Genomic DNA, 7796 nt, shown 5'->3' with positions numbered 1-7796 from the left:
GAAGTGGTATGATTCATCTTCTTCCAACTTATTATGGTAATACCACTGAGGATCCTTACATGCATGTTAAGCAATTCTTTGAAATATGTGCTACAATCAAAATTCAAGGACTTGATGATGAGCAGATTAAGATGAGGCTATTCCCATTCAGTTTAAAAGATAAGGCTAAGTCATGGTTATACTCTTTGCCTAATGCTTCAATTCGTACTTGGGATGAGCTTTCTAATAAGTTTTTGCAGAAATTCTTTCCAGCTCAAAAGACTAACAAGATTAGAAAGGAAATTCTTGGTTTCACACAAAGAGAAGGAGAAGCTTTTCATGAATGCTGGGAGAGGTACAAGGAGATGATGAGTTCTTGCCCACACCACAATATAGAGAGTTGGATGCAAATGCAATCTTTCTATGAAGGTTTGCTTGATTCCGAAAGGATGATGGTAGATGCAACAAGTGGAGAAGGACTGATGAACAAAACAGCAGATGAGGCTTTTACTCTCTTTGAATCTTTGAGTACCAACTCTCAACAATGGAGCTACAATAAAGGAAGAGGAGCTCCTATGAAAGCTGTGGTCTCTGAGGTAAGTACTAATAATGAGATTAATGCAAAACTTGATGTTATGTGTTCTTTGCTTCAACAGGCAGTGACTGGCCCTCTAGGAAGCAAAGAGGAAGTTCAAGACCAATCTTTTGCAAAGCACATGCTAGAGCAAGCAAATGCCCTTCAAGGAAGGAATCCTCAGAATGATCCTTACTCAAACACATACAATCCGGGGTGGAGAAATCATCCTAATTTCAGGTGGAGCAATAATTCAAATGTGCAACAATCTCAAGGACCTCCCCCAGGATTTCAAATACAACAAAGGCAATTCCAGCAAGCTCCCCAACAAGTACAAGAGCAAAGGGGTGATCAAATGGGAGAATTGCAAGACATGTTCAAGAAGTTCATGGGGCAACAGATGCAAACCAATCAGAATCTTCAAAATGCAGTGAACAAACTAGAAGTGCAAGTTGGGCAGATTGCATCCTCCATGAGCAATAGAGCATCCGGAACTTTTCCAAGCCAAACGGAGGTGAATCCAAGGCATCATGAGCAAGTTAAAGCAGTGCACATCTTGAGAAGTGGTAAACAAGTTGATAATAAGGTTGGAGATGCCAATGAAGAGCAAGAAGATGGAGAAAACGTGGAGATCATTCAGCCACCACAAGGGCAGCCCACAGGTTCCACCAAACAGCCCCTCAATTCTCTTGGAAAGAGCACAGGCCCTAAGGTATCATCTAATGCTAATCAAGTTCCAATTTCATCTAATGCTTTTAGGCCTATTGCACCCTTTCCCAGCAGGTTATCAAAGTCAAAGAAAGATCAAGGCTTGGATGAGATAATGGAAATATTCAAGAAAGTGCAAATCAACATCCCATTGCTCAATGCCATTGCTCAGATTCCAAAATATGCAAAATTTTTGAAGGATCTATGCACTAACAAGAGGAGATTCAAAGAGCATGAACAGGTTGCATTAAGTGAAGAGGTTAGTGCAGTCTTACAAAGAAAGCTACCTCCAAAGCTAAAGGATCCAGGTTCATTTTCTATACCTTGTATAGTTGGTGATTTTAAGTTTCAAAAAGCTTTGCTTGATCTTGGTGCATCCATTAACCTTATGCCATATCATGTTTATGAGAAACTTAACCTTGGTGAGTTGCAAGCCACATCTGTGAGCATTCAATTGGCAGATAGAACTATCAGGTACCCTAGGGGCATTCTAGAAGATGTTTTGGTGAAAGTAGAAGAGCTGATTTTGCCAGCTGATTTCTTGGTGTTGGAAATGGAAGAAGCACCAATTCATGACAATCAGTTACCACTCATTCTTGGTCGTCCATTCATGGCAACTGCCGGTGCAATTATTGATGTGAAGAAGGGTACATTGACTATGAACGTGTTTGATGAGACAATAGCATTCAAAGTGTTTGAAGCCTCCAAGTTTCCAAGTGATGAGCATGAAGTTTTCCAGCTTGATGCAATTGATAATATGGTGAAAGAAGCACTGCCAATGAGTTATTTGGAGCCTATTGAAGCATGCATCACACAAAGCATAAGGAAAGAAGAAGTGGACAGATTAGAGGCTGTGATCTCTCCTTTACTTCTTGAGCTTGTTTGCAGCATGGATAGCTACATAGAAGTGGGAAAGAGGTATGCAAACCAATTTGAATCTTTACTCGCACCTACTAATAAGGTTTTACCTTCTATTGTGCAGGCACCGGAGTTGGAATTAAAGCAATTGCCAACACACCTTAAATATGCTTATTTAGGTGAGAGTGAGACTCTACCTGTTATCATTGCCTCACACCTCGAACCAAATGATGAGAAGAAGCTTTTGAGGGTTCTAAAAGAGCACAAAACTGCGATTGGATGGAGCATTGCAGATATCAAAGGCATAAGCCCAACATCGTGCATGCATAGGATACTATTGGAGGACAATGCAGTGCCTAAGAGGGATGCCCAAAGACGTCTCAATCCAAACATGAAGGAGGTGGTAAGGAAAGAAGTAATGAAGCTTTTAGATGTTGGTATTATTTACCCTATTTCTGACAGTAAATGGGTGAGCCCAATACAAGTTGTCCCCAAGAAATCAGGTATCACAGTGGTGAAGAATGAAGCAAACGAGCTTGTACCAACACGGATGACCACGGGCTGGAGAGTTTGCATTGATTATAGGAAGCTCAACACAGCAACAAGCAAGGATCACTTCCCTCTTCCATTTATTGATCAAATGCTTGAGAGATTGGCTGGCCATAGCCACTATTGCTTCCTTGATGGATATTCAGGTTACAACCAAATCGCCATAGCCCCAGAAGATCAAGAGAAGACAACCTTCACATGTCCCTTTGGTACTTTTGCTTATAGGAGGATGCCCTTTGGTCTTTGCAACGCCCCAGCCACTTTCCAAAGGTGCATGATGAGCATTTTCTCCGACATGGTAGAAAGGTTTATTGAGGTATTCATGGATGACTTCTCTGTCTTTGGTGATTCTTTTGATCAATGTTTGCATAACTTATCTAAGGTGTTGGCTAGATGTGAACAAAATAACCTTGTGCTTAATTGGGAAAAATGTCATTTTATGGTTAACCAAGGCATAGTTCTTGGTCATGTCATCTCTAGTAATGGAATTGAGGTAGATAAAGCTAAGATTGATTTGATTGCTTCTATGCCCTCACCTACTTCTGTCAAAGAAGTACGTTCTTTCCTTGGCCATGCAGGTTTCTATAGGCGTTTCATTAAAGATTTTTCTAAGATTGCAAGGCCTTTGTGCAATCTCCTTGCCAAGGACATGGATTTTGTGTTTGATCAAAACTGTGAGAATGCTTTCAATGCTTTGAAAATGATGCTCACAACTGCCCCAATCATTATGCCACCGGATTGGAGCTTGCCTTTTGAACTGATGTGTGACGCCTCAGATTATGCTGTTGGAGCTGTTTTGGGGCAGCGAGTTGATAAGAAGCCACATGCCATCTACTATGCTAGTAGAACCCTCAACGATGCCCAACTCAACTATTCCACCACAGAGAAGGAGTTATTAGCTGTCATATTTGCTTTAGAGAAGTTCAGATCTTATTTGATTACTAACAAGGTCATTGTTTACACTGATCATGCAGCATTGAAATACTTGTTAGCTAAAAAGGATGCCAAGCCACGCCTCATTAGATGGATCCTCTTGTTGCAAGAGTTTGACTTGGAGATAAAAGATAAGAAAGGAAGTGAGAATGTGGTGGCTGATCACTTGAGTAGATTGGTGCATGTATCTAATGAAGAGGAGGATTCACTGCCATTGCGTGAAAGCTTCCCTGATGAGCAACTCTTCTCTATTTGTGCTTTGAATTCTCTTAATCCATTGCCTTGGTTTGCTGATATTGTTAACTACTTATGCACTAACGAACTCCCTACAGGGTTATCTACATTCCAACGTGACAAGCTTAGGAAACAAGCAAGATACTACTTTTGGGATGATCCATACCTATTCAAGCATTGTCCGGACCAAGTAATTCGAAGGTGTGTGCCTGAAGGTGATTTTAAGAGCATTCTAGAGTTTTGTCACTCCCATGCATGCGGAGGCCATTTTGGAGCAAAGAAGACTGCCAACAAAGTGCTACAATCAGGTTTCTTTTGGCCTACCCTTTTTAAGGATGCTTATACATTTTGTGCTTCATGTGATAGATGCCAACGGATGGGTAATTTGCATGCTAGAAATCAGATGCCTCTCACTAATATCTTAGTCATTGATATATTTGATGTTTGGGGAATTGATTTCATGGGCCCTTTTCCTACTTCTTATGGATTTGAATATATATTAGTTGCTGTCGATTATGTTTCCAAATGGGTGGAAGCCATTGCCACTAGAACTAATGATGCTAAGATTGTGATCAGTTTTCTCAGAGGAAATATTTTTACAAGGTTTGGCACACCAAGAGCAATCATTAGTGATGGTGGCTCCCATTTTGTTAACCAAGCTTTTGCAGCACTCTTGAAGAAGTATGGAATCAAGCATAAGGTGGCAACACCCTACCATCCTCAAACTAGTGGGCAGGTTGAGATAAGCAATAGGGAGATTAAGCACATACTTGAGAAGACAGTGAACACCACAAGGAAGGATTGGTACATGCGTTTGGAGGATGCATTGTGGGCTTATAGGACAGCTTATAAGACCCCCATAGGTATGTCTCCATATAGACTTGTTTTTGGTAAACCTTGTCACTTACCAGTGGAGCTTGAGCACAGGGCTTATTGGGCGATCAAGGCATTCAATTTTGACATGAAAGCTGCTGGTGAAAAGAGGAGGCTTCAACTCAATGAGTTGGAGGAGTTGCGACATGAGGCGTATGAGAACGCTAAGCTTTATAAGGAGAAAACAAAGCAGTATCATGACAAGAAGATTCTTAGGAAGACGTTTGAGGAAGGGCAGAAGGTTCTCTTATTCAATTCACGCCTTAAGCTCTTCCCAGGTAAGCTTCGTTCTCGGTGGATTGGCCCTTTTGTTATTACTAATGTGTTTGATCATGGCGCAGTGGAGATTCAAAATATTAAGGATGGCAGCACCTTCAAGGTGAACGGACATCGGTTGAAACCTTACTTTGATGCCAACTTTGATGCCAATATTGAGTCTCAAGCACTCAAGGAGCCTCCACCACTCTCTTGAAGCTCACCAAAGTTTGGACGTCCGGCTGAAGACATAAAACTTAGCGCTTCTTGGGAGGCAACCCAAGGTGATGAGGAGAAGATAGAACGTGCAAGGAGCTTGCTTGCGTCCTAATCGCTTCAAAGGGGAGTTGTTTTCTGAACTCTAACATTTGGTTATGTCTTTTCCTTATCTTCTTTCCTTTCATTTATGAGGCATTGCTTGTTCTTATACTCTAAACATTGAGGACAATGTTTCATTTAAGTTTGGGGGGAAGGATTCAGTTATGTTGTTTTATTGTCAAATTTTAAAATTTTTAAGTGTGTCTAGTGTCTAATAACGCAGGATTTTGTGTGTTGTTTCGTTATCCTTCCAAACACCTATGATAAGACTTGGATTTAATACTAATATGGTTTTTTCAGAAATTGATAGTCATTGTTTAAGGCCTATGTGTGATTCTGAGTGAACTTTGTCTTGCATGCCATCCTTGCACTTATTGAGCACTTTGCCAAGTTAGTCCAATTTCTTGCTACTTGGAGATGTTATGCAATTCTGCTTATTTCATGATCTTGGTTTCATGCTCTAGAACTTATTTGAATATCTCTTGAGACATTCTGTTGCCATACAATGCTTAGGAAGTGACTTAGGCCATGTTTAAATCGTTTGAGCCTTTCTAACCATCCCTCTACATGTATTCATCCCTAGTCAATCCATTTGAGCCTACGTTAAGCCTTTCTTTGTGTAAACCATTTCTACCATAATAAATCTCTGTTTCTTATCTTTACCTATTCTTTGAGCAATTAAAGCTATCTTTAAAGGAGAGTCATAAAGATTGCAAGGTTTTTGGAGCAAAAGTGAGTCATTAGTGCTGTAACCCAAGTGTTGAAAAGAAATAAGTTTTGGGGTATTGTTAACTAATCAAAAGAGGTAATGAAGTGTGACCAATGTAGTCACGGCCCTAGGGTGTTATAAGGAAAGATCATGGTGATCTAGGGTAAAGAGCCACAAAATTAGGCCAAATAACACATTTGAAGGTGCTGAAATTATGTTGAAAATCTGCTCATGTATGTGTTCCTTGCTTGTTACAAAGTTCAGTAATCTCTCATGCTTTTACCTATGCTTTAGTTGTGCTCAAAATGTTGTTATATCTCCATGTCTCCTCTTTCATTCAACCACTACCCTAAGCCTCATTACAACCCTTGTAAAGTCCTTTTGATCCTTGGTAATGTGTGGTATTACTGTGGAGAGCTGATTTCATAATGAGCTTATGGGGCTCGAAATTCTTGATTGTGCTTTAAGTGTGTGCGCATGTACTTATTTGAGTTGCAGGTGTTGTTCTGATTTGGCATTCACACACTACACTTAAGGATGTCATTGTAAGCTTTGCACACTCTTGAATCATGTGTGGAACTTAGATTGTGATTGTTGTGTTTCTTTGGAACCATATACTTTGATGATTCTTTGAGGATATTGTTTGGAAGGCTAGCTGCTTATTTTCTGTTTTCTAAGTTGTAGTTTTATTTTGTTTGCTCGAGGACTAGCAAAGTCTAAGTTTGGGGGTATTTGATAAGTTCATAATTTCACACATTTGCATGCCTTCGTTACTTAGTAATTTTGTTTAGTTTCTCTTTATTTCAAGTCACTTACCTATGTTTGTGTGTTCTATAGGTTGAAGGCAGCAAGAGATTGCTTTTGAAGCAAAATGGTGCAAAACGTGTAAAAACTGGATATTGAGTTAGAAGTTCATTTCGGACTTATCTTCTTCATCCGAGCTTGGATTGGGCCAATACTTGTGTGGTTGGATCAGAGACATTCTGAACTTCAAAATGGATATCTTAAAGTCATATTTGGATTCAGCCAAACCCAATCCGTGAGCCCATCAAAATACACATCATGCTGACATGAGGATGAGCTGATGGATGCTTGGTCATGGTGAGCTAGGCATGAGCTATTGGTTTCTGGATGGATGCTTGATCATGCTGACATGAAGATGACCTATGGCTGCTAGTGGGATTTATTAGTGCAGCAACCAATTCTGATTATCTAAATACAAGTGTTGTATGCATTAGTCATATTCAATTCAGAATTCCCCTTTCCTTCTCCCTATAAATACCACTTCCATTCCACATCCCAGACACAATTCACTTCATCCATTACTTCCATACACACATTCAGATTCACCACAAAGAGAGAGAGAGAGAGAGCTAGCTGCAAAGGAGGGAGAGCTGGGAGCTGTCCTGGAAACTACCTTGCTGCCACCAGCTAGTTCTTCTATTCTCTTTATTCTACCTATGTATTTCTTATCTTCTGTATTCATAATTATGTTTAACTAATCCATTTTGTTAGGGCTTAGGATGAAGCCCTAGTCATGAATATTCAATGTTATGGATGATTTCATAGTTAATTGATTTCCTTGCTTTCATTATCAAGTTGTTAATCTCCAGCTTATTATGTGCTTGATGTATGTTTTCTTGGAGTAGCTAACTAGGATTTTATGCATCTAGCACAGGTTGGGAAGGGGTTTAGATTCACCAATTCTACTCTCCTTTCACAAGCAACACATGAATGGCCTAAGAATCATTCAAGGGGTTAATAACCATAGGTTGACTAGGACAGATACCATGTTCTAGGACTTGT

The 7796-nt window shown here is 40.0% G+C and overlaps 1 non-coding gene across 1 annotated transcript; it reads right to left on the bottom strand.

Annotated features, from left to right (window-relative positions):
- Positions 1 to 266: 266 nt before the first annotated feature.
- Positions 267 to 373, bottom strand: LOC148293010 (small nucleolar RNA R71). The gene has a single exon (XR_015825941.1). It is a non-coding gene; the product is annotated as a small nucleolar RNA R71 (small nucleolar RNA).
- Between the last annotated feature and the right edge of the window lie 7423 nt (positions 374 to 7796).

Source organism: Prunus avium, chromosome 7 (genome assembly GCF_965620075.1).
Source record: "Prunus avium chromosome 7, drPruAviu1.hap1.1, whole genome shotgun sequence".
Classification (NCBI taxonomy): domain Eukaryota; kingdom Viridiplantae; phylum Streptophyta; class Magnoliopsida; order Rosales; family Rosaceae; genus Prunus; species Prunus avium.
The sequence above is the reverse complement of the archived record's forward strand: the minus strand, read 5'-3'. Positions and strand labels throughout refer to the sequence as shown.